The sequence below is a fragment of the Nilaparvata lugens genome, chromosome 10 (genome assembly GCF_014356525.2).
Source record: "Nilaparvata lugens isolate BPH chromosome 10, ASM1435652v1, whole genome shotgun sequence".
Taxonomy (NCBI): Eukaryota; Metazoa; Arthropoda; class Insecta; order Hemiptera; family Delphacidae; genus Nilaparvata; species Nilaparvata lugens.
In genome coordinates this window covers 26,457,452-26,484,923 of record NC_052513.1, presented here as the reverse complement: position 1 = coordinate 26,484,923, position 27,472 = coordinate 26,457,452, and the positions used below count along the sequence as shown (strand labels likewise).

The 27,472-nt window shown below is 33.9% G+C and overlaps 1 protein-coding gene and 6 non-coding genes across 7 annotated transcripts in view; all 7 read left to right on the top strand.

The window, feature by feature from the left end:
* The window catches only part of LOC111062079, a 353,400-nt gene that overhangs the window by 105,844 nt on the left and 220,084 nt on the right, over window positions 1-27,472 (top strand). The gene's annotated exons all lie outside the window — the stretch shown is intronic.
* On the top strand, window positions 2,014-2,086 carry Trnar-ccu. The gene has a single exon. It is a non-coding gene; the product is annotated as a tRNA-Arg (tRNA).
* On the top strand, window positions 14,443-14,535 carry Trnay-gua. Its single transcript has 2 exons — window positions 14,443-14,479; window positions 14,500-14,535. It is a non-coding gene; the product is annotated as a tRNA-Tyr (tRNA).
* On the top strand, window positions 14,628-14,720 carry Trnay-gua. The gene is made up of 2 exons: window positions 14,628-14,664; window positions 14,685-14,720. It is a non-coding gene; the product is annotated as a tRNA-Tyr (tRNA).
* Window positions 14,813-14,905, top strand: Trnay-gua. The gene is made up of 2 exons: window positions 14,813-14,849; window positions 14,870-14,905. It is a non-coding gene; the product is annotated as a tRNA-Tyr (tRNA).
* On the top strand, window positions 25,402-25,492 carry Trnay-gua. Its single transcript is given in 2 exon segments — window positions 25,402-25,438; window positions 25,457-25,492. It is a non-coding gene; the product is annotated as a tRNA-Tyr (tRNA).
* Window positions 25,584-25,676, top strand: Trnay-gua. The gene is made up of 2 exons: window positions 25,584-25,620; window positions 25,641-25,676. It is a non-coding gene; the product is annotated as a tRNA-Tyr (tRNA).

The following is a 27,472-nucleotide window of genomic DNA, read 5'->3' as shown; positions in this document are numbered from 1 at the left end:
CGTAAGTTTCAATGTTCATTGGAACTGAAACTCTTGATAAGGTTAATTTGATTTGATTTTGTTTACTTCAATCAATTATTTCTTCAATTCAACCCTCTAATCTATAATATAATAAGGAAAAGAATTGGCTTATAGGTGTAAAAGATATGAAATTCAGGAATGCGCATCATCACGTCTGAACTACTGGGCTGATTAACTCGAAATTTTGCATGAAGATTCTCAATTTATGATGTTTGTTAGCCTATTTAAATTTCTTTAAGATTTCAGTAGGGCAAGTTTTGAATTAGTCAATTTTTAATTAGACCCTTGCGGAGCACGGGTTACCTGCTAGTTAATCATTAATAAGAGAGAAGGATACCTTTCATGTTGAATTATGAAAAAGGTGGAATAATGTATTATGAATAAAATTCATGAATTTTCAATTAGACAGATGAAATTCAAGGAAGTGAGATTCTGAAAAATGAATAAAACTCGAACTCAGTAAGGAGCAGCGGTAAAAGCTTTCAGAAAGCACTCATGAAAAGCAAGGAAACTCAATCTGCTATTTCATCCGGGGATTTCATATTATTTCCACTGCACTCGGAAAAGCGCTTTCCCTTCACTTTGTACGAAATGGAAATCAAGTAAAATAGACAGAAATTATAAGCTGTGCGCCTCCTCCATTAACGTGTCTTTATTCATGTCTTTCCAAAGTTGGAAAGCTGAAACTTTATCAGCTAAAACTTTCCGAACTTGGGAAGAGTCGAGCAAGAAATGGAAGTTGGATAAGCTAAGTTTGACAAAGTTTTACAAGGCTCATCAACAAGTAATCCTATTAAGCAATGAGGTGCCTTAATGTGGATAAAATAACCAAATTAGCTGGTTCCAGTGCTTAGTTCTTATTAATTTGCTAATACAGTTTGCCTTGAAAAAAAATTGAATAATATAAAATATTATTGTTATTGTAATTTTTTTCAATTAATTGAAATTTATCCTATTGATCAATTAAGTATTTTGCTCTTTTACAATAATTTTTAGTTGGATTTTTTGTGTTGATTATATGTTTGATTTCATTAATTAATTGTCAAAATTTATAAATATTATACATGTATAAGTTACATGTTAAAACCTTATAAAAGTTATAAGAGGGATCTTACTGTTTTAAGTACCGCCTAAGCCGTGCAAGAAGAGTGATAGAGAACGCCTTTGGCATATTAGTAAGCAGATTTCGTGTATTTGGAAAAAGTAATTTGAAAATGAAAACTTTGAACAAAATCGTGCTTGCTGCGTGTGCTCTTCACAACTGGTTACGTTCATCATCACCAAATACATACATGCCACTTCTTGGTTATTGATGTAGAAGACACTGATAAAGGAAATTTTATTCCTGGTCAATGGGGATCTTAGATAGCACAGTTAAGAAATTCAGAGGGGAATTGTGTTAGAAAAGCAAACAGTATTGCTAAAAAAATTCGTGATAACATGAAAGATTACTTAAACAATAAAGGGAGTTGTTCCGTGGCAGTATAGACATAATTATTTAATAAGAGGGTAGTAATGTTAAAAATAACCTCCAGGATCTATGAACTATAATATTATATCAGTAATAATAAATAACAAAGAAACAAATCTCGAAAGCTTTGAGATTATGTTGAACATTATCGGTAATGTTGTTATAACATTCCTTTAATAAATTAGATAATTATGTATGCTTCATAGAATAGAAAAAACGTTTATTTAATAAATAAGCTAAACGTAAACTATTTGTTTGTCTCTGGTACTATGCCATGGTACTATCTCACTACTAAAAACTAGTACTCTTCCATGAACGTTTTCATCTTGTGAGACTTCACAAGATAGTTAGTACTTGCCCAGGGAGCTCTACCACTAAAAACTCTACTAATGAAAACGAAGCTATATAGATATTTATACCTATATGTGTGTAACACCATGCATTATAACGGTACAACAATGAAACTGGTCGCTAGCCTCGCTCACTTTGAAATGCGGCTTCTTTCCCTCCTCAGACTCCAAGCCCCTGTGGCCTAATGGATAAGGCATCGGTCTCCTAAACCGGGGATTGTGGGTTCGAGTCCCACCAGGGGTAGATCTTTTTGCACTAAACAATCGACCGATATCTATTCAATTGTTGAGATTGAACAAGAGTAGTTGAAAAAATAATCGTTTTGGTTTATTTATTGGTGACTTTTTATATTTTTTCAAATTTGATTCTTTTTTCAATTAATTTTTATTATCAATTCAATGTATTAGAAGGAAAATAAGTGGTTGAATTAAAAGGGTGGTTCGGTTCATTTATTGGTGATTTCTCATTTATTATTATTTCTTAATTTATTGACTTTTTCAATTTTAGTTTATAAGTTTCTTTTCTCACCAAGAAACTAGATGAGTAAATGATAAATTTATTAAATAAATTTAATAAATTTAACCAATCTCTATTACAATAATTATATTACAAATCAATATTATCATAATTATATTATCAAAATTACATTATTTTTATGTTATTATATTATCATAAATCAATAACACTTACTACGTTATATTATAAGTAAATTTTATTACATGCATTGGTACTATAATACTAGTAGTTCTGTGAACAGTAGACCTCGCGCTCAGTAAGTTACATTGACCTGTTGTTATGTTTTCTCAAAAATTAATAAATAATTTATCAATTTAAAATGTCTAGAAAAAATCCTAAATAAACATAGAGCTTTCTGTCCTATCGTACCATGATGTGTTGTCCCGGAATGTGAGTGTGAGCGCTGTTATCAGGTCTGGCTGCCCTCGATACGCCAATCCAATCAAACCATCAGAGAACATTCTGTGATGTTGTGTTGGCGAAAAATCGGTGTGTTGAAATTAACAAAATAAACTACCATAATGCTGATTTCCTACAAACTTCATTTCTCACTTTTCATGATTTTAGAAATCAATTCCTTTCCAATAATATTTGTTGCAATTTTAATCATCAGATTAAAAAAGAAAAATGAAAAAAAATTCTCTATCAATAACTCCAAACGAGAATCATGGCCTCAGCTTATGGAAAAACAAAGTTAGTAGACAACTGTCTACTAACGTTGATGGAAAGATACATTTTCAAGATGTTCGATATTTTTGAACGGGTAGTATTATAGTCCACTGTACAGCTGATTTATGATGAATAATTCTAAAGTCTGATTTTTACGGTAATATTGGCGTTCAAAGGAGACTCCTTTTTCTTTTTTATTATCCTTAAAATGCTAAATTTAAAAAAACCGTATGTATACGTCGACGCGAAATTCAAAAAGGAACACACCTGTCAAATTTCATGAAAATCTATTGCTGCGTTTCGCTGTAAATGCGGAACATAAATATAAACAAAAATATAAATATATAAACATGAAGAGAAATGCAAAACCGTCGACTTGAATCTTAGACCCCACTTCCCTCGGTCAATTATGTTCTATCACCTTCGAGAACTCATCTTCCAACAATATCCTTAACTACACTAGATTTTATTTATTTAATCAAGTGTATACATTCTTTATCACTATCATAGGCCTGATTACTTTTAAAAATACTTCTCATTGTTTGAATTCTGCTCTTTGAATACTATATTCCCCAATGACATGGTCATAAATTAGTCTTTATAGTTTATATATTTTTTATATTTCTTCACATTTTATGTTATTTTTCCGATGAATTTCATGAAATTCACTCAGGTTCAAAGTGTTTTTAATTCTTAGTTCTGCCTTCTACTCAAGATTATCACTATTGTTGGCGTCAATATCATGGCGCATTAAAACCAGATTTTTTCAAATAAAAAATTACAGCATCAAAAATAAAAAATACTCAACCAAACAAAGATAATATGAAACTTGCTCTAAAAAAAGAAAAAAAACTGTTCTTATTAGATTATTCTCTCAAAACAAGGCGTGGCTATAACAAATTGTATATCGACCACAGACTGACGCTTGTGAATTAATGTGCCAAGTAACACCTTATTCTCCTTCTCCTCCTCCTCCTCCTCCTCCTTATCCCTCCTTGCTCTCCTCTCCACATAGCTGTATTCACTATTTTATTGATAAGACCGAAAACTCGTATTATATAGCAAGGCCTTGTCCTTGAATGGGGATATTAATAGCAGGGTCTTACATCATGGCAGCAGCATTATACCGAAATGTGTTGAATGGTCTCTGATAGGATCAGACCTTGCCTGAGAATTGTTTACTGTTGTGACCCAGTGACGCCCCAGGTCAACACTGATTTGTTTTCAGTAGGATTTTTCACACATTTTCTTGGGTGTGAGGTGGAGGTTAAAGGTCGTTTGGTGTTAAGAAGCTATTATAAAGAGATGTGGTTCTTGAAATTGAATTTTTTGTGAATAATGTTGTTATGAATTACTCCAATAAGTATTATTATAATCGTATTCAAACCATGAAACGGATGAGAATATATTCACAGTATTTTATATCATTTCATAGTTCAATTTCAAATTCAATTCATTTCCACACACACATACAAGTTTGATAAAGATTAACAAAGAGAATACATGCATCAACAACAACAACAATACACATTAGAACAAAATAAAAAGAATGTGGTGCAGAAAAAAGGGTGAAGGATTGAAGGGTTTTTCCAACTATGGTTATCCATGTACTAGAAAAACCCTTAATCCTTGCGAAGGTGATAAGGGTGAAAATGAGGTGAAAAGAAAATGGACGATAGATATGAGAGACGATGGGATAGGGGAAGAAAAAATAAGGAGAAGGATGGATAAAACGATAGGACCAGGTTGTAAAAATATAACAGTTAATAATAAAGTGGATATCTAAAACTTTACAATGTACCATTCATCATTCTCTCTAATTACGAGTGGAATTTGGAATTTTATTTCAATCAATGTGAGGGGTGAAACCATATTTTGACTCAAGGAATGAATAGCTGTGATGATTTGTGATGGGGTTATCCTTATTCATCCATCCGTATTTCTATGCTGTACGCCTACTCATTTTGTTAACATTCTTCTTTTATAATTCACAGTTAATACTCAGGGATTCTCTGTTTTTCACATGAAAAATTATAAATCATTAGTTGTTGTAGTGATTTGGGATATCATCACTTTCATAGAGCGAAAATCTCCCTCGAGCTGTTGATATAAATTTCATATTTTCACACACTCCTTCCTGCTAAAATATATATTTTATTGTCTCGGTGTCCTACAACTTGTTTACTTTACCGTTAACCCCTTGAAAACAAACTCGATTTCCACTCGTCCGCAACTGGGATATATCGCGGAAATATAATCCAGCGAAATATAGTGACGACAATCTAGTAATAATTTGCAGGAGCACCTGGAATAAATAAAGCAGGAGACAAACGGTCTCTCATTTGTAACAATGAGCAACGACAATAAATAATATAGAGTTGCAGTTGGAGCACTCTACACGTTCCGATATCATCATTGGTGAGGAAAAGGAAGCTTGTTTAGCCGTGAATTCCCGTGTGATATGTCTTGTGGTGTCGACGGATTATTTATAAAGTATTTCGCGAGAAATATAACAATGGTCGGGAGAACAATGGGGTGAAACCATGTATAGTGTAGTGGGTGAGATAGTATTTTTAAAAATGAACAGCCGCTTGACTGGTCTACAATGTTTTGCTGTACGCCCATGTGGTTTCAGCTGATATATCGTGCTTCTTGCAATCCTTTTTTCTGCAAGGAGCTGAATGTCGAAGGAGGCTCTTGTAGCCAATTGCTGGTCTGCTTGTGTGGGTGGCCTGTTAACATTGCCTTAAATCCCGTCCGGTGGGTGATCATTGCTTGTGGTGTTGTCTGCGAAATTTGTTATCAATGAGAATATTGTTGTTTGGCAACATGTTGACTGGAAAAATATGTTTTTTAGAAACATGTCTGCCAACATATTTGTTCGATAACATGACGCTTCCAAATACATTATGTTGCTCAATGTTTGTGTTCAGAGTTCCTTAGCAACATGTATTTTCACTGAATATCACAACTGCACCCACACCACACTAAATGCATGATGTTGCATAAATAAATAAAGCATTGTATTATTGCTACATGGATACGATGACTGTGGTGACACTTCTGCTGTTAATCGATCGCTTTATTTTTCACATTGTTTCTAATTTTGTTTTGCATTACGTCAAGTTACATTGTGCAAAATTGTGCATTACGTCACTGTGAAGTTATTTGGATTTTCATGTCATTGTCTGTTTGATAAATGAAGTAGTATAATATTGTACAATATTAATTGTAATGTTGATATTTGTCTGTCACTTAACAGTATTTGAAGTTCAATAAACTGATGATGTGTATTGAAGTTAATAAAAACAATAAAAAAACTTGTAGTACCCTTTATTAGAAACTTTAAAATATTTCAACGACTAGTTTCAACCATAGGTCATTTTAAAGTTGAAATGACTAGTTAAAATAAAGCTCCTATGGTCGAAACTAGTCGTTAAAATATTTTTAAGTTTTTAATAAAGGCTACTACAAGTTTTTATATTGTTTTTATTAATTTGAACAAGAGTAGCCCATATAAGTGATTTTTGTGTATTGAAGATAATTTCCGAATGAATTCTAGGAAAGAAATGAGTGTTCAATATTTATTATTGGTTTTTATTGTTAGTGTCAACCAGTAGAAGCAAAACACCTATGTTCTGTGGAATTTTGTATATAAAAAGGTTACAAAGCAATCAGAATCAATCACAATTTCCAGCGCTCCAGTAATTACGATGTAGGGTTACAATAATTTATTATGAAAAACAAAAACATCAAATTGAGGTCATCCCCAACTCTTTGAGGTCAGACTCAACTCTGAATGTGAATTGTTATCAAGCATTCAGTGACGTGAATGTTGTTTAGCTTGAAAAAATAACAAATAGTGAGTGATGAGTGATGATTAAAAGCTGTGCATTCCCTTGATGACATTTGAAGCGTTGACGGGAGTAATGGAAGCTGCTCTTTGTGAATAGCACAGTAATGAGTTCCTTTTGACTTTAATCTGGCATTTTTCTCTCAGCTTTGTTTTTATCATTTTCTCTCTTATTTCAGAAACGGACACAGAGAGTAGTTATCTGGTCTTGTTTTTCAAAGCAGTAATTATTAGATCTATTTTTCTCCTCTTATTTCTCTTCCCTCTCCTGTTTATCTTTTTTCTCCTTCTTATATCTAATCAATCATCTAGTCTCATCTATTACACTGAACTCCGTATTTTCTTTACTTTGACCACCTTCTCCATAAAATTCTTGTTCATCATTCCAAAAAAATCTGAACCTCATCATCCTCTTTTTTACAAATAAATCTCAGCATCTCATTTATATTGCAACTTATTTTTTTTAGAAATGTTGTTTTCTCACTTCATTCCCTGTAGGAACAAGATACATTCGCCTATCACTCTTCCATTTTCAAAAAATGATAATATAACCAGTACGATAGTTTTGTTGATTCCCTTCACTATATTTTTAACACAGAAGGGATACTTATTTTTATGATAGTATAATTAATAATTATATATTATAATCAATAATTATTTTTCTATTATATTATAGTTGTATAATTTAAAACTCTCCTTCCATTCCTTAATCCTTGTCTTTCTCCTTGCGATTTCTCACTCACAGCCTTGTAACAATTATCAATAAATCCTATACTATTAAACGAGCAACTTCTGTTTATATGTTTAGCTGTTTGGATGTTAAGATCTTTATATGTTTGTATTTCACCGGATCTCGAAAACGGTTCTAACGATTCTCACGAAATTCAGAACATAGTAGGTTTATAATATAAAGATTGCATTAGGTCTCATCCCTGGGAAAACTCGCTGAAGGATATTAAAAGGGTAATTATTATTCATCCTTGGGAAAACAGCTGATAATAATCATTTCGTCGTCTGTTGATGATGGAAGTGAGTGAGCGAGTTCATGTGTGTGGGACTGTGTCAAAATATTACTCAGCTGTTGAACTTTTGTAATCATTCAATCAGGTACTTAGTGCCGGTTGCAAAATAGCCGGGTTATTCTCAGTCATGATTAATTCCAGCAGATCCATGTTTTTGAAATGGTCTTCTCTGATTTGGTTCACGTGAAGTTAATCAGGATTAAAATTTAACCGACTTTTGTGCAACTGGGCCCTAGTGAGGGAAATTTTTTCATTCCTCTGGGAATATCTCAATTTACTGTGATTAGATAGAACATTTCTGTATGAATGTTATTATAATTTCTTCTTTCGTAATAATGTTTTTATCTCGGTCCCCGATATATCTTATCTTAAATATATCTTATATCTTTTTTTCTTTCTTCTGTTCCTTCTTCTCCACTTCTTCCATCTTTATGCCTTTTCCTCATGATAAATTTTTATCTCCTCAACCTTATTTTATCTCTCTAAATAACTTGCTACATACTTACATCACTCCTCCTTTTTATTTTGATTTCTCCTTCTTCTTCTCGCCCACCATCCCTCCTCATATTTACTCCTGAAACTACTCATCTTCGTTTATCTCCTGCTTTATACATTCATTTTATTTACCAATACAATCACAAATCATATAGCATCCTCTCATATAATTATCCTTCTCATACCCCCTCTACTTTCAATCACTCTTTCTTTCCATTTTCTGTACCCCACATTCTCATCGCCTCCCTCTCCTCCTCCTTTACCATATCACGAACTTCTCAAAATTCTATTCATCCTGTTTTTTCCTCGTCTTGTAACAAGTATTGTAATGTAAATCTAGAGAAATAGAAATGAGATGGAGATCTCATTTCTATTTCTCTAGATTTCCATTCCTCGACATGTTATGCAGTTCTATCCTCGCCTTCCTCATTCCTCTCTTCATAGCTCTCAACAAGCAATACTTATCAATTACTGTGCAGTTTCTCCACTTTCAAATCGCGATGCACACAGATAAGAAAATGGAATACTCGTTATTAGTTTGGCATGTCTGGTGCGGTGCGGTGCGGTGCGGTCCGTGCGGTGCGGTGCGGTGCGATGCGATGACTGTCGGCGACGACTGCTGCGTTGTTTTATTTGCCGAGTGAATTGAGTCGGAACAGACGAAAGGTCAGGTGTCAATCGTGCCGCAAATCATGCAGGTGTTTCACCGCCACAGCGGCTGCGGCTATAATTACAAACCACCTGAATTATTATTACTCCACCGGGTAGCCGGTAGCCGTCCAATCACCTATATAGCTGCCTTTCAGAATTGATATAGGTATTGTTCTTTACAGATTTCGCGGTTCCAAGTTCATAGTTTATTACTTATTGTATATTATATTTTTTAATTTGGCGGTTCGAAAATCCTAGGTATTGTTGCTTTGGATTTCGTGGTACCAAATCTCTGGTTTATGACTCATTGTATATATTTTTGAAATAAGGTGTTCGACAAGTTGACTTTTCCTCTATCCATTATGATATCGGTGATCATCAATGTACGCTGTACAATGAACACAAAGATGTAGTCAAATACCAGGAATTTATTTCGAGAAAGACAAAAACATGTTTTACACCTTTAGACACTACACATATTTTTGAATGTGAAGCCTTGAAAAGTAGTTGTTCCCGTTTTAAACTTGAGTCTACGAGTGAATATGGACATCAGTTGGGAGTGAATGCGTCCTCAGCTAGAACCGTCCGATTGCAAGGATTAGATGAGTGCCGTGCTATCATTTCTCCTTTTGGAGGGGTTTTCGTTCGAGTATTGTGGACTGTTTTATAGCAAACATTTCAGACATTGCTTCTCATCAGTTTCTTTAGATGTTTTTCAAACCACCAGGAATTGATTTTGGAGCTCACAACTAACAATTACCAGAGCTGGACTCAAGTGACCAACGAGAATACAGAACAATTTGTCTTGTTTGTTAACTAGGTGTGGTATATTGGATTTTATATTTGTGTTGATTTGATACTTACCTTTCCTTTCTATATCTGAGAAGTGTGTTTGTGCTTTGAGGTGTAATTGATTTGAGAGCTAACTGGGCTGGGCAACTATTGGTCTCTTGGCACCAAGCTTTATTATTTCCACCTGAGTAAACACGCTGATACTTCTACCTTGTCAACTTGCTACTGTACATTCCATATATCAAGGATTTGGTACAACATTGTCCTACATCATACCTTCAAAGTATCAAGGATATGAATCAAGAGTCCTGAATATACCTGAGTTCTGTTTTATGTACCGGTATTCTGAATTCTGTGTTGTTACCTGTGTATTGTTTTGCTATGGATGATTTGTAAGGTTGTTGAATGAAATTTTAGTGAAAATAAATTATTTATTATTCGACTGTATACTGTTAGTTCAGACATTCTGCACATTAGATTGGTAAATCTAGTTTCATGTTGTGTGTTCTGTGGTAAGCAGTTAGTATAGAATGTTACATTCTATACTCACTGGTGGTAAGACAAGTTCTGCATGAATGATTATGATTTGCTGAAACTAACAACCAATCACCTCTTATCCTTTTATCATGGCCCAGTTCTAAAATACGGCTAACTATTGCTTATAAACACAGTATTTCAAATAAAGTATGAGTGAAGCAGTTTATGCAATGTTCAAAATGAAATCCACACTCGAGAAATTTCCAACAACCAATCTATTGATTCTTTAGTTCTCCACTTACGAATTAAAGTGAATAATTTGGATTTATTTCTTGCGCTGTATTTGAAAAATGTATGGTTTAATTCCTTGTTCAAAGATGTCTATCTACTTATAGGGCTACTTGGAAGCACTAATGGATTATATCCATTATCAATCGTCAATTGTCAATACGTTCAATTCCTATTGTCATTGATCTCTAATTTTCTTTTGCAGGTACGTTGAGCGCAAGAACTTCTCCAGATTATCGTAAGCAAAATCATTTTCAATGTAGTGTAAGTTTTCCTTTTTCACAGTAAAACAAGCAGTGGAAGTGTTTACAAATCAGATTTTCATTTTTGAGTTATAAGATAGTTTCATCCCAATCACTGTTTGGAATTTTTCCAATCTAAGAGGTTGTCTTAAATTTTTTCATGAGTTTAGGAGGTGATATTTTTCTTTTTACTTGGTATCTCAATCAATTTTTAGAAACGTTAGTTGATGACATTTAAATAAAGGTCTGAAAGTTCAATAAAGTAATGAGAATTCAAATTCACCGTGAAAGTCTTGATTGCAAACATTATCTGCGATTTTAGACAGTCATAAAAACGCTTGAAGGTTCATTTTCAATTCTCATTTGCAGACTTGATTTTTAAATTTATGAAAGTACACTACATTATGTAGATTGTACATCATGATAACATACTATTGCGGTCATCTCATTACGAGCCGGTTTAAACTCAGATAGAACTCCAGATTGGACGAATATTATCTATAGATACCTGTATATTGCAATTGATAGACAGCTATAATATGAATATGATCAGAAATATATGTTTTTTCATGTATCTTCTAATAGGGAGCACTCAATACGGAACGTCAATAGTTCAACCCGTTCACTAAACTGTCACTCAGTTTGATTTATTGGATGAAAGTTGATTTTTACTGCTTGCAAAAACGAATTCAGACTTTCGTCTGTCATGTCCTGGATAAGGAGATCTCTCTCAATTGAAGTAATTATTGTTGGAATTGTATATGGCTGCTTTGATTGGATAAGCTTTGATTTAATTCGATTGTATGGTTGTAAATCATTGTTGTAAGGTTTTAATGAGCCTTTCATTCACGCTTGAATGAGTGAGTGTTATGTTCTCAGGAAGACGTTTTGTGGGTAGTTTTATGAACCTGGATCAAATTTTCTTCATGAAATTATTTCAATTGGGATTCTTGCTTTCACCAATAAGAATTTCATCCATACAAGCAGTACATAATTAATCAGGCTTAACTAAATGATCTAGCATGATAAAGCTCTTATTACAACTATAAAGCTAACGTTACACCGGAACAGAGAAAACTTCCATAATGCTGTATTCTATGACCAGAGATATATAACTAAAGCTGGGTTTTCCATTGTGCGTAAATGCCGTCGTCGACCACGAGAGGGAGAGAATCTCAGATTGGGTAGATTTCAATTTGTCTACATAACCTAAAATATTATGTTCAATTTTGTTTAAATGGGGGTTGAACGTATACTTTTTTATACTTTTAAATTTTTAATAATGTTGATATTATTAGAAATGTTTAATTCTTTAATAATAAAGACAAATAATGAAAAATTATTTGATCAGCTGTTTGAGCACATTTGAAATTTGGATAATATGAATGTCAACAATGCTTGCCGTCGTCGACTGCGGAAATTTACGCATAAAGGAAAACGTACCTTTATATTCTGTCCTCTGTGTTTACATTCACGCGCACTGCGAATTGATGATTTTTCTAAGTGGCTCTATAACGCTAGGAAGGTTTCTTTATTTTTTATTCCATATACATGTGTAACAAACAACACTGATTTGGAAGCATTAGTAGATAAAATACTAAGGCAATCCTTGTGCAATTTTTTCTTCCAAATTCAGGTGATGACACAGTTTGAAAAGTAGGTTAGGATTCCTTCATAAGTACAATTTTTTATGTAAACTCATATAAACATAGAATGTTGAATGCAGATAAAAAACAAATTATACAACAAAATCGCACTCAATAAGCTCTAAAAAAACTGTAAAACATTGTGTTACTATGATAAGGTTGATTATGAATACTGAGAACAATCATTTGCAATTATGTTTCAAATTATTTTTTATTTTTGATATCAAAATACTCGACTTTATAGAAATGAACAGATAAATTGATATGTGCAAATATTGTGGAGTAGACATAGGTGTTATATAATATTTTTATCACAGTATAAGTATTATGATTGAATGCAGATCTGAAAAACTTAATCTAAAACTGGAGTGCATTGAACAATCAATTACAGGCTTCGAATCACAGAACAATCCAATAAATGACAGGTATTGTGCTCATTTTTTGTGCCTTTGCCTTATCAAGATATTTGCTCAATTGGAAGTTAGGAGAGTTCGGACGTAAATGATGGAGAGCACGCGACTCAATCTGGAAGCCTCATATTTAGGGAAACGTGGAGTGATTGTGACGTATTGGGTCAAAGGTCATAAATGATTTGACCCCTCTGATTCATGGTGGCCGTTGAGTTTACTACTGTTCAGTTATAGGAAAGAAAGTAAAAATTGTTGAAGAAAGAGATAAAACAGGAGAGTGCATGCTAAAAACACGAGAATGGAGGCTGATTCCAAAAGTGTTTTTGAGGCAGACATGAATCAAATTTGTAAATTATAATGAAGAGGAAAGAAAACACTGAGAAATTGTGAATCCTCTAATTACTGAAGTATAGTATCATGAATTCATTCCTGCTGTTAATAATACTAATGAACTTTATTTATGTGATTGTAAATTGCATTACTTTACTTTGTATGAACTATTTATTTCAAAAAAATTGGCTTCACGTCACTGGTCAGAAATACAAAGCCTCAGAATTGCTGGTAGATATGGGATTGAAGAAAAGCAACAAATTGTACTATCAAAGAGCTAGTATTTGTGCACTAACTATCTGTGATATAGTAATGTACAGTGACCATCTGTGATTTAGTAACTGTAGATTCAGTATCAATCTATTTTTATGATAAGCTCCTCTCTCTGTTTTACTTAGGCTATTCAAATTCACACAAGTTTCTAAGAACACAGAACTCGAAACGCCTGACCACTCTTTATGTTCACACACCCAAAATTATTAAGAGGAAAGAGAACGCTGAGAAATTCAGAATCCTCTAATGTCTGAAGTATAGCGTCATGAATTCTCATCCCTGCTGTGAATAATTCTAGATGAACTTTATTTATGTGAATGTAAATTGCATTACTCTACTTTATATAAACTATTGATTAGAGAAAAATTGGCGTCACGTCACTGTTCAGCAATAAAAAGTAGATATGGGATTGAAGAAAAACAACATACTTTACTATCAGAGAGCTGGTATTTGTACAGTAGCGATATAACCAGTAACTATCTTTGATATAGTAACTGTAGTAGCTTATTAGTAACTGTAGCTTCAATATCAATCTAATTATATGATAAGCGTCTCTCTCTCTCTCTCTCTGTTTTACAAATTCAAATTTACACAAGTTTCTAAAAACGCAGAACTCGAAACGCCTGACCACTCTTTGTGTGCACACACCCCAAAGTACTATAGTGAGAACTTGAACACACAAGTGTTTATAAAACCTGTTCATGTTAACTTGACAATAAATTAATTATTGTTAGAGTCATTTCGTAATTACTAACCTCTGGTAGCTCAGTTGGTAGAGCGGTGGACTGTAGTGTGATATATTATCAGAAATCCATAGGTCGCTGGTTCAATCCGGCCCGGAGGAAATTTTTTTGATTGCTCAGCTCTTCATTGAAGTTTATGATAAATTATTACTTTGTGGGAGTAAATTTTCAACAATTCATTATTATATTCATCCTCTGGTAGCTCAGTTGGTAGAGCGGTGGACTGTAGTGCGACAATGATTGACAGAGATCCATAGGTCGCTGGTTCAAATCCGGCCCGGAGGAAATTTTTTTGATTGCTCAGCTCTTCATTGAAGTTTATGATAAATTATTACTTTGTGGGAGTAAATTTTCAACAATTCATTATTATATTTCATCCTCTGGTAGCTCAGTTGGTAGAGCGGTGGACTGTAGTGCGACAATGATTGACAGAGATCCATAGGTCGCTGGTTCAAATCCGGCCCGGAGGAAATTTTTTTGATTGCTCAGCTCTTCATTGAAGTTTATGATAAATTATTACTTTGTGGGAGTAAATTTTCAACAATTCATTATTATATTTCATCCTCTGGTAGCTCAGTTGGTAGAGCGGTGGACTGTAGTGTGACAATGATTGACAGAGATCCATAGGTCGCTGGTTCAAATCCGGCCCGGAGGAAATTTTTTTATTACTCACCTCTTCATTGAAGTTTTCCATGAATCAAAATATTGTGTGTTTTTCCAATCATTGATAGCGTATTTTTCATCATGGATAGAAAACATCTTCATCTTATTTCCAGTATGAGCTGCTGATTATGTGGATCTGTACTTAAGTTCATTCAAATCCCAAAACTTTAAGAATAAAAAGTTCTGTTCAATGATCAACTAATGATTGATCAAATGAATTATTAAAATTGGATGCAGAACTGATTTGTTGAACCAATCTACTAAAATGACGTATCGATCTTACACATTCTCAGGAAATTCTGTCCTGGAAATTTGTTGATGCTAGTGTTTATTCCAAGTGAGGATATCACTTTCACTTTTAATGCACTCAGTGTTTGTATTGGCTGTCAGCTTGTTTACAGACGACAAATAGATTTTGCCTGCTGTGGGCTTTTCAGCCTGTTTTGGACCTTCGGTTGTTAAGTGCTTCCCTGTCCTTGTGTTTTGCGTCCTCTTTTTTCTGCAGCTTTTTCTCTCTTCCTCCCTCTTATTCTTACTGGAAGACCTAAATATCTACTGATGTGTGGAGGGAATCGTGAGTGGTTTGTTGTTGGCTCAATTCATGGAGAGAAGAGGGAATACATTTTTCCTAAAGATGGTACTGCAAGGAATACATGGGATGGATCTGTGATGTTTTGATTCTAGCAATTCTACAATTCTAGCTCCATACCGAGTTATAAATGGATATGCTTGATTAATTCAGTGCTTGTTTATTAAGAAAGATTCTCATTCAGGACAATATAAGAATATTTGTTTAAAACTGAGTTGACTAATTTTTTACAGGTTTTCCTTTACTGTGGAATTTGTTTTACTTCACTGAATCATTTCTAATATGAACGAATATTGATTTTGGCTCCTATGTAATAAGATTTAACGCTGGTTACTGAAATTATTCCAATAGGTATCGTTGTTTGTAACTAATCATGTGTCCCATGATTATTGGAATGAGATTAAAAGATGTGGGTACAGTAATAATGATACAGAGCAGTTTCTTGTACCGATTGTACAAGAAACTTAGCAAATACCCACCTAGGATTGATTTAAAAATAAAATATTCAGGACAGAATCCGTTTGGAATTTGTAACACCATAAAAAAGAAAGTTGACATTGAATCTTGCCCTATACGCCTACACTATTACTAGAAAGTTGAACGTATCTGGTTAAACCGCTATTAAGCATACCTGAGAGTTATAATTGGTTCGAATATAATAATTAACAAGATCATTATATGATTAATTAATTATAGGAAGGAAATTAATTCCCAACAAACCACAAATTTATGAAAGCCAGATGTAAAATTTATTTCTGTACTTACAACAGTGGTTATAGTTGGCTCATCATTCTTGGAAAAGGCGCATCGAGAGTAATGCATGATACTGTCATAATCATAACCCACTCCAAAATCGGTCACGATGGTCTCATTATAACTCTCGAAATCTTCAAAGTTACCTGAAATCCAATATTAAATTCATCTCATAGAGCTTAGTTTCATTAATTATTATTCAAAAATACATTTAGTTTTGTAAACAACCTCACCGTTTCATTTTGAAATGTTTTTAAAAAAAATTGAGAAAGTCCTATATTTGATTATTATAAACAGGGTCAGAGAATTATTGCACCTGAGCAACAAGGATTTCTGCCTGGTCGCTCAACTGTGTCCAATCTTATAGTTTTTAGTAATGAGGTTTCACAATTTTTAAAAATCATGGGGGTCGTAAAGATGTTATTTTCACAGATCTATCAAGAATGACTGATCCAAAAATTGCATGACAGATGTGGTGAATTTGGTTTGAAATTGAATCTGAAGAAAACCAAATTAATGGTAGTCTGGAAAGCCTTGAATAGACAAATTCAGACAAACCTAATGGTGGATGGTGCAGTCAAAGAGAGGGTCCATAAGTATTGATTTCTGGGGATGTGGGTAGAGGAAAGTGGGGATTCGACGGGAGAGATAAGAACAAGGATTGAGATGGCCAGATTGACATTTTTTGTAAAAATGAAAAAAATGTTCACGAGCCGGGGCATCAATATAGAATTGAAAATGAGGATGTTACGCTGTTACGTGTTCACCACTCTCTTGTATTGGATGGAATCATGGACCCTCAAAAAGAGCCATATGGGTAAGTTGGAAGCCTTTGAGATGTGGTGCTACCGCAGGATGTGGCAGATACCGTGGACAAATAGAGTCATCAACATGCAAGTCCTAGGGAAAATGAAGAAACAATGTGGAATTGTTTACACTATAAAAATGAGAAAACTCCTGTATCTTGGACATCTAATGAGAAGCCACAAATATATAACTCTGCAGACTATAGTTTAAGGAAAAATTAGCGGAAAAAGGGGTTTCCTGGCTTAAAAATTTGAGGGATTGGTTTGACTGCTGCAGCAAAGACTTGTTTCGAGCGGTAGTGAATAGAAAATCAGATCCAAAATAAGATCCGGATTGCTGTGCTGATAGCGAACCTCCGATAGGAGACGCACTAGAAGAAGAAGAAGATCAAAAGCATATGACACCATAAACCATGGACTTCTATCTGTGGTTTCCATGAATAAATTATTAATAAATCTTGTTGAATCTAGAAAAAAATTGATACAGCAATGAGTTATCACCTATAAAATGTATGAATATGAAAAAGAAGGTAACACATCTAATTATAATAAGTGAATCATAAATTGATAGGTCACTTTGAAATTCAGCTAAAATATCTCCCTCTTCAAGCAAACTACTAGCAAGATAGCAGAAAACTACAGATAACATTTTAAAACGTAAGTCAACTATATTACTTTTCACCATTTATTTATAAAGGAATTCAATATAATAGCTTATATTGATTCAGTTGATCATAGATTATTCAGTTTCATGCATGTGGTTGAAAAGTGTGGCTGCCCATTGTAGCTAGTTCTTATCCTCAAACAGCAATGCACAAGCAGCTACTTCTACGGTGTACCCTCAAAATGTCCTAGTTATGGTCAACGGGCGTAGTTTACACCATGGATAGCATGGATGGGGGGGGACTCATATCCCGCCATATTTAAGAAGATGGTTTTATCCTCCCCCCCCCCCAAAAAAATCGTTTTTATAAAATGAACTACTATACCAGAATCCAATCTCAATAAAAACATATTTTATTATGGGAAGATATATTTCCTTGGTGAATATACTGTATTATTTGAGGAGAAATTGATAATTATTAACAGGAATCAACATTTGATATTAGATCAAACTATCAAGCTATCTACTTTAGAAAGCTTTACTTCATTCTCTCTGACTTTATAATTTAAAGATTCACTGTAGAATAGTTCTATTTGCCAAATTATTTATCAATTAATTGTCTCGTCCACATTTCAAATTTGACTCTTGACTCACCAACCTTCTTCGATATTCTCCCAGTGTATCGTAACATAATCATCCCTGTTAGACGCGCTCTGCTGATGTTCGAAGCCCAGAGCATGCAGAAGCTCATGAATGATGGTGCCATGATCAAAGCAACCCTCTCTGTTCAAATTGAGCTTCTGTGTCCCTCCTTGTCTCCCGACATATGACGAACAGGTTGATTCGTCGTTATGTATCAGCACATAGTCCTCATCTCCCTCGCTGTACTCTTTGAACTTCACACAGCACGAGTTTTCGATCTCTGCCATTGCATTCTTGATTTTCTCTATCTCCTCTTCCTCTGAAAGTCATTCATTTTCAAAATTTCAAATTCAACTTGTTCATTTGTCATAAAACACAATCGTTTTAGAAAAAGTGAAAAACATCTCATAACTTTAAATATATTAGACTATTATCCATAGTATTCAGCAACTGTTTTCAATGAAAGCAACCAGTGAAAGCCCAAAGGTGCTTCCTTAACTTTAACAACAGTTGAAAATCCAAGCGAAACAGAAAATTCTCAACCAAAGAATAAGAAATGCAACTTAGATAGTGAAGTAAAAATGATACAAGATGAAGGGATGAATCGATTAGGTGGCAATATAATATTGAGAAAATGAAGGTCTCAATTATTATAGACTATGATTGTTAAGTAGCCTATGTAGACTGATAATAATTATGTAGCCATACACTATGAATCTACATGATTTTCATGAGTATTGTAAAATCACAAGATATATAATATTCTCACTGTATCTAGCACGTTCACTGATACTGGAAATGTGGGAATTCGCCTCTTGGGTCAAAACATAATAGAGGAGAAGCGAAGGTAGAGAGTATCAGAGAAGGTCGCTGAAAGCTAAGAGTGTTGGAAATAATGCTTGTATTATATGTATGTTTAATGTGTCAGGTCGTTAAGTTAATCAGGATTAAAATTTAACCGACTTTTGTGCAACTGGGCCCTAGTGAGGGAAATTTTTCATCCTCTGGGAATATCTCAATTTACTGTGATTAGATAGAACATTTCTGTATGAATGTTATTATAATTTCTTCTTTCGTAATAATGTTTTTATCTCGGTCCCCGATATATCTTATCTTAAATATATCTTATATCTTTTTTTCTTTCTTCTGTTCCTTCTTCTCCACTTCTTCCATCTTTATGCCTTTTCCTCATGATAAATTTTTATCTCCTCAACCTTATTTTATCTCTCTAAATAACTTGCTACATACTTACATCACTCCTCCTTTTTATTTTGATTTCTCCTTCTTCTTCTCGCCCACCATCCCTCCTCATATTTACTCCTGAAACTACTCATCTTCGTTTATCTCCTGCTTTATACATTCATTTTATTTACCAATACAATCACAAATCATATAGCATCCTCTCATATAATTATCCTTCTCATACCCCCTCTACTTTCAATCACTCTTCTTTCCATTTTCTGTACCCCACATTCTCATCGCCTCCCTCTCCTCCTCCTTTACCATATCACGAACTTCTCAAAATTCTATTCATCCTGTTTTTTCCTCGTCTTGTAACAAGTATTGTAATGTAAATCTAGAGAAATAGAAATGAGATGGAGATCTCATTTCTATTTCTCTAGATTTCCATTCCTCGACATGTTATGCAGTTCTATCCTCGCCTTCCTCATTCCTCTCTTCATAGCTCTCAACAAGCAATACTTATCAATTACTGTGCAGTTTCTCCACTTTCAAATCGCGATGCACACAGATAAGAAAATGGAATACTCGTTATTAGTTTGGCATGTCTGGTGCGGTGCGGTGCGGTGCGGTCCGTGCGGTGCGGTGCGGTGCGATGCGATGACTGTCGGCGACGACTGCTGCGTTGTTTTTATTTGCCGAGTGAATTGAGTCGGAACAGACGAAAGGTCAGGTGTCAATCGTGCCGCAAATCATGCAGGTGTTTCACCGCCACAGCGGCTGCGGCTATAATTACAAACCACCTGAATTATTATTACTCCACCGGGTAGCCGGTAGCCGTCCAATCACCTATATAGCTGCCTTTCAGAATTGATATAGGTATTGTTCTTTACAGATTTCGCGGTTCCAAGTTCATAGTTTATTACTTATTGTATATTATATTTTTTAATTTGGCGGTTCGAAAATCCTAGGTATTGTTGCTTTGGATTTCGTGGTACCAAATCTCTGGTTTATGACTCATTGTATATATTTTTGAAATAAGGTGTTCGACAAGTTGACTTTTCCTCTATCCATTATGATATCGGTGATCATCAATGTACGCTGTACAATGAACACAAAGATGTAGTCAAATACCAGGAATTTATTTCGAGAAAGACAAAAACATGTTTTACACCTTTAGACACTACACATATTTTTGAATGTGAAGCCTTGAAAAGTAGTTGTTCCCGTTTTAAACTTGAGTCTACGAGTGAATATGGACATCAGTTGGGAGTGAATGCGTCCTCAGCTAGAACCGTCCGATTGCAAGGATTAGATGAGTGCCGTGCTATCATTTCTCCTTTTGGAGGGTTTTCGTTCGAGTATTGTGGACTGTTTTATAGCAAACATTTCAGACATTGCTTCTCATCAGTTTCTTTAGATGTTTTTCAAACCACCAGGAATTGATTTTGGAGCTCACAACTAACAATTACCAGAGCTGGACTCAAGTGACCAACGAGAATACAGAACAATTTGTCTTGTTTGTTAACTAGGTGTGGTATATTGGATTTTATATTTGTGTTGATTTGATACTTACCTTTCCTTTCTATATCTGAGAAGTGTGTTTGTGCTTTGAGGTGTAATTGATTTGAGAGCTAACTGGGCTGGGCAACTATTGGTCTCTTGGCACCAAGCTTTATTATTTCCACCTGAGTAAACACGCTGATACTTCTACCTTGTCAACTTGCTACTGTACATTCCATATATCAAGGATTTGGTACAACATTGTCCTACATCATACCTTCAAAGTATCAAGGATATGAATCAAGAGTCCTGAATATACCTGAGTTCTGTTTTATGTACCGGTATTCTGAATTCTGTGTTGTTACCTGTGTATTGTTTTGCTATGGATGATTTGTAAGGTTGTTGAATGAAATTTTAGTGAAAATAAATTATTTATTATTCGACTGTATACTGTTAGTTCAGACATTCTGCACATTAGATTGGTAAATCTAGTTTCATGTGTGTGTTCTGTGGTAAGCAGTTAGTATAGAATGTTACATTCTATACTCACTGGTGGTAAGACAAGTTCTGCATGAATGATTATGATTTGCTGAAACTAACAACCAATCACCTCTTATCCTTTTATCATGGCCCAGTTCTAAAATACGGCTAACTATTGCTTATAAACACAGTATTTCAAATAAAGTATGAGTGAAGCAGTTTATGCAATGTTCAAAATGAAATCCACACTCGAGAAATTTCCAACAACCAATCTATTGATTCTTTAGTTCTCCACTTACGAATTAAAGTGAATAATTTGGATTTATTTCTTGCGCTGTATTTGAAAAATGTATGGTTTAATTCCTTGTTCAAAGATGTCTATCTACTTATAGGGCTACTTGGAAGCACTAATGGATTATATCCATTATCAATCGTCAATTGTCAATACGTTCAATTCCTATTGTCATTGATCTCTAATTTTCTTTTGCAGGTACGTTGAGCGCAAGAACTTCTCCAGATTATCGTAAGCAAAATCATTTTCAATGTAGTGTAAGTTTTCCTTTTTCACAGTAAAACAAGCAGTGGAAGTGTTTACAAATCAGATTTTCATTTTTGAGTTATAAGATAGTTTCATCCCAATCACTGTTTGGAATTTTTCCAATCTAAGAGGTTGTCTTAAATTTTTTCATGAGTTTAGGAGGTGATATTTTTCTTTTTACTTGGTATCTCAATCAATTTTTAGAAACGTTAGTTGATGACATTTAAATAAAGGTCTGAAAGTTCAATAAAGTAATGAGAATTCAAATTCACCGTGAAAGTCTTGATTGCAAACATTATCTGCGATTTTAGACAGTCATAAAAACGCTTGAAGGTTCATTTTCAATTCTCATTTGCAGACTTGATTTTTAAATTTATGAAAGTACACTACATTATGTAGATTGTACATCATGATAACATACTATTGCGGTCATCTCATTACGAGCGGTTTAAACTCAGATAGAACTCCAGATTGGACGAATATTATCTATAGATACCTGTATATTGCAATTGATAGACAGCTATAATATGAATATGATCAGAAATATATGTTTTTTCATGTATCTTCTAATAGGGAGCACTCAATACGGAACGTCAATAGTTCAACCCGTTCACTAAACTGTCACTCAGTTTGATTTATTGGATGAAAGTTGATTTTTACTGCTTGCAAAAACGAATTCAGACTTTCGTCTGTCATGTCCTGGATAAGGAGATCTCTCTCAATTGAAGTAATTATTGTTGGAATTGTATATGGCTGCTTTGATTGGATAAGCTTTGATTTAATTCGATTGTATGGTTGTAAATCATTGTTGTAAGGTTTTAATGAGCCTTTCATTCACGCTTGAATGAGTGAGTGTTATGTTCTCAGGAAGACGTTTTGTGGGTAGTTTATGAACCTGGATCAAATTTTCTTCATGAAATTATTTCAATTGGGATTCTTGCTTTCACCAATAAGAATTTCATCCATACAAGCAGTACATAATTAATCAGGCTTAACTAAATGATCTAGCATGATAAAGCTCTTATTACAACTATAAAGCTAACGTTACACCGGAACAGAGAAAACTTCCATAATGCTGTATTCTATGACCAGAGATATATAACTAAAGCTGGGTTTTCCATTGTGCGTAAATGCCGTCGTCGACCACGAGAGGGAGAGAATCTCAGATTGGGTAGATTTCAATTTGTCTACATAACCTAAAATATTATGTTCAATTTTGTTTAAATGGGGGTTGAACGTATACTTTTTTATACTTTTAAATTTTTTAATAATGTTGATATTATTAGAAATGTTTAATTCTTTAATAATAAAGACAAATAATGAAAAATTATTTGATCAGCTGTTTGAGCACATTTGAAATTTGGATAATATGAATGTCAACAATGCTTGCCGTCGTCGACTGCGGAAATTTACGCATAAAGGAAAACGTACCTTTATATTCTGTCCTCTGTGTTTACATTCACGCGCACTGCGAATTGATGATTTTTCTAAGTGGCTCTATAACGCTAGGAAGGTTTCTTTATTTTTTATTCCATATACATGTGTAACAAACAACACTGATTTGGAAGCATTAGTAGATAAAATACTAAGGCAATCCTTGTGCAATTTTTCTTCCAAATTCAGGTGATGACACAGTTTGAAAAGTAGGTTAGGATTCCTTCATAAGTACAATTTTTTATGTAAACTCATATAAACATAGAATGTTGAATGCAGATAAAAAACAAATTATACAACAAAATCGCACTCAATAAGCTCTAAAAAAACTGTAAAACATTGTGTTACTATGATAAGGTTGATTATGAATACTGAGAACAATCATTTGCAATTATGTTTCAAATTATTTTTTATTTTTGATATCAAAATACTCGACTTTATAGAAATGAACAGATAAATTGATATGTGCAAATATTGTGGAGTAGACATAGGTGTTATATAATATTTTTATCACAGTATAAGTATTATGATTGAATGCAGATCTGAAAAACTTAATCTAAAACTGGAGTGCATTGAACAATCAATTACAGGCTTCGAATCACAGAACAATCCAATAAATGACAGGTATTGTGCTCATTTTTTGTGCCTTTGCCTTATCAAGATATTTGCTCAATTGGAAGTTAGGAGAGTTCGGACGTAAATGATTGGAGAGCACGCGACTCAATCTGGAAGCCTCATATTTAGGGAAACGTGGAGTGATTGTGACGTATTGGGTCAAAGGTCATAAATGATTTGACCCCTCTGATTCATGGTGGCCGTTGAGTTTACTACTGTTCAGTTATAGGAAAGAAAGTAAAAATTGTTGAAGAAAGAGATAAAACAGGAGAGTGCATGCTAAAAACACGAGAATGGAGGCTGATTCCAAAAGTGTTTTTGAGGCAGACATGAATCAAATTTGTAAATTATAATGAAGAGGAAAGAAAACACTGAGAAATTGTGAATCCTCTAATTACTGAAGTATAGTATCATGAATTCATTCCTGCTGTTAATAATACTAATGAACTTTATTTATGTGATTGTAAATTGCATTACTTTACTTTGTATGAACTATTTATTTCAAAAAAATTGGCTTCACGTCACTGGTCAGAAATACAAAGCCTCAGAATTGCTGGTAGATATGGGATTGAAGAAAAGCAACAAATTGTACTATCAAAGAGCTAGTATTTGTGCACTAACTATCTGTGATATAGTAATGTACAGTGACCATCTGTGATTTAGTAACTGTAGATTCAGTATCAATCTATTTTTATGATAAGCTCCTCTCTCTGTTTTACTTAGGCTATTCAAATTCACACAAGTTTCTAAGAACACAGAACTCGAAACGCCTGACCACTCTTTATGTTCACACACCCAAAATTATTAAGAGGAAAGAGAACGCTGAGAAATTTAGAATCCTCTAATGTCTGAAGTATAGCGTCATGAATTCTCATCCCTGCTGTGAATAATTCTAGATGAACTTTATTTATGTGAATGTAAATTGCATTACTCTACTTTATATAAACTATTGATTAGAGAAAAATTGGCGTCACGTCACTGTTCAGCAATACAAAGTAGATATGGGATTGAAGAAAAACAACATACTTTACTATCAGAGAGCTGGTATTTGTACAGTAGCGATATAACCAGTAACTATCTTTGATATAGTAACTGTAGTAGCCTATTAGTAACTGTAGCTTCAATATCAATCTAATTAAATGATAAGCGTCTCTCTCTCTGTTTCACAAATTCAAATTTACACAAGTTTCTAAAAACGCAGAACTCGAAACGCCTGACCACTCTTTGTGTGCACACACCCCAAAGTACTATAGTGAGAACTTAAACACACAAGTGTTTATAAAACCTGTTCATGTTAACTTGACAATAAATTTAATTATTGTTAGAGTCATTTCGTAATTACTAACCTCTGGTAGCTCAGTTGGTAGAGCGGTGGACTGTAGTGTGATATATTATCAGAAATCCATAGGTCGCTGGTTCAAATCCGGCCCGGAGGAAATTTTTTTGATTGCTCAGCTCTTCATGAAGTTTATGATAAATTATTACTTTGTGGGAGTAAATTTTCAACAATTCATTATTATATTTCATCCTCTGGTAGCTCAGTTGGTAGAGCGGTGGACTGTAGTGCGACAATGATTGACAGAGATCCATAGGTCGCTGGTTCAAATCCGGCCCGGAGGAAATTTTTTTATTACTCACCTCTTCATTGAAGTTTTCCATGAATCAAAATATTGTGTGCTTTTCCAATCATTGATAGCGTATTTTTCATCATGGATAGAAAACATCTTCATCTTATTTCCAGTATGAGTTGCTGATTATGTGGATCAGTACTAAAGTTCATTCAAATCCCAAAACTTCAAGAATAAAAAGTTCTGTTCAATGATCAACTAATGATTGATCAAATGAATTATTAAAATTGGATGCAGAACTGATTTGTTGGACCAATCTCCTAACATGACGTATTGATCTTACACATTCTCAGGAAATTCTGTCCTGGAAATTTCTTGATGCCAGTGTTTATTCCAAGTGAGGATATCACTTTCACTTTTAATGCACTCAGTGTTTGTATTGGCTGTCAGCTTGTTTACAGACGACAAATAGATTTTGCCTGCTGTGGGCTTTTCAGCCTGTTTTGGACCTTCGGTTGTTAAGTGCTTCCCTGTCCTTGTGTTTTGCGTCCTCTTTTTTCTGCAGCTTTTTCTCTCTTTCTCCCTCTTATTCTTACTGGAAGACCTAAATATCTACTGATGTGTGGAGGGAATCGTGAGTGGTTTGTTGTTGGCTCAATTCATGGAGAGAAGAGGAATACATTTTTCCTAAAGATGGTACTGCAAGGAATACATAGGATGGATCTGTGATGTTTTGAATCAAAATGGTGCTTTGATCAAAACATCACCATGATGTTTTTTCCTCCTTGATGATAAGGCTGTGATATCTACAGTACAATTTTAGCTTCATACCGAGTAATGAAAGGATATGCTTGATTAATTCAGTGCTTGTTTATTAAGAAAGATTCTCATTCAGGACAATATAAGGATAATTGTATCCACGTATAAATAAATAAATAAATAATTATGTTTAAAACTGCGTTGACTAATTTTTACAGGAATTCCTCTACTGTGGAATTGGTTTTACTTCACTGAACCATTTCTTATATGAACAAATATAGATTTTTGGCTCCTTTCTGATAAGATCTCACGTTGGTTACACCTATTTCAATAGGAATCTTTGTTTTTAACTAATTTGTGTCCCATGATTATTGGAACGGAATTAAGAGATGTGGGTTCAGTAATAATGAATGATATAGAGAGCAGTTTATTGTACCGATTGATAGAAGATTGTTTTCCTTCAGAAGGACATTTAAATGTATTTATTTAAATGAGTGAGAATTTGAAAATGCAGAAATTATCTTCTAAACGTGAAGAAACTTAGCAAATACCCACCTAGGATTGATTCAAAAATGAAAGATTCATGGCAGTATCAGTTTGGAATTTTCAACACCATAAAAAAGAAAGTTGACACTGAATCTTGCCCTACACTATTACTAGGAGTTGTTATTGCTGTTATGGAGTGATACTAATGGGTAATATCAGCAATAAATCAATATGGGTTATCTCTACTGACTAAATTTGAACGATGAACTGTTGGATCATCAAAAATTCTGATTATATAATGATTTTCAATCAGAAAAAATCATGAATCATTTTAGACAGAATATAATCAGAATAGAGAAGGAGTTATCTATTTTTCTTATGCTATTAAATTTACAATCATGGAATAGTTGACTTTTCAATATCTTCAACGAACTATTATTAAAACTTCAACTGAGTTGTGGTCGATGTTGTAGAAACGTTCCATGATGAAATAAAAACACATAGATGTTGTCAGTTTTCTACACTTTATTAGATCTATTATTAGATCTACTACTATTAAATAGTAGAATCACCTAAGTCTTCATTTCGTCTTCTAAATTCTAA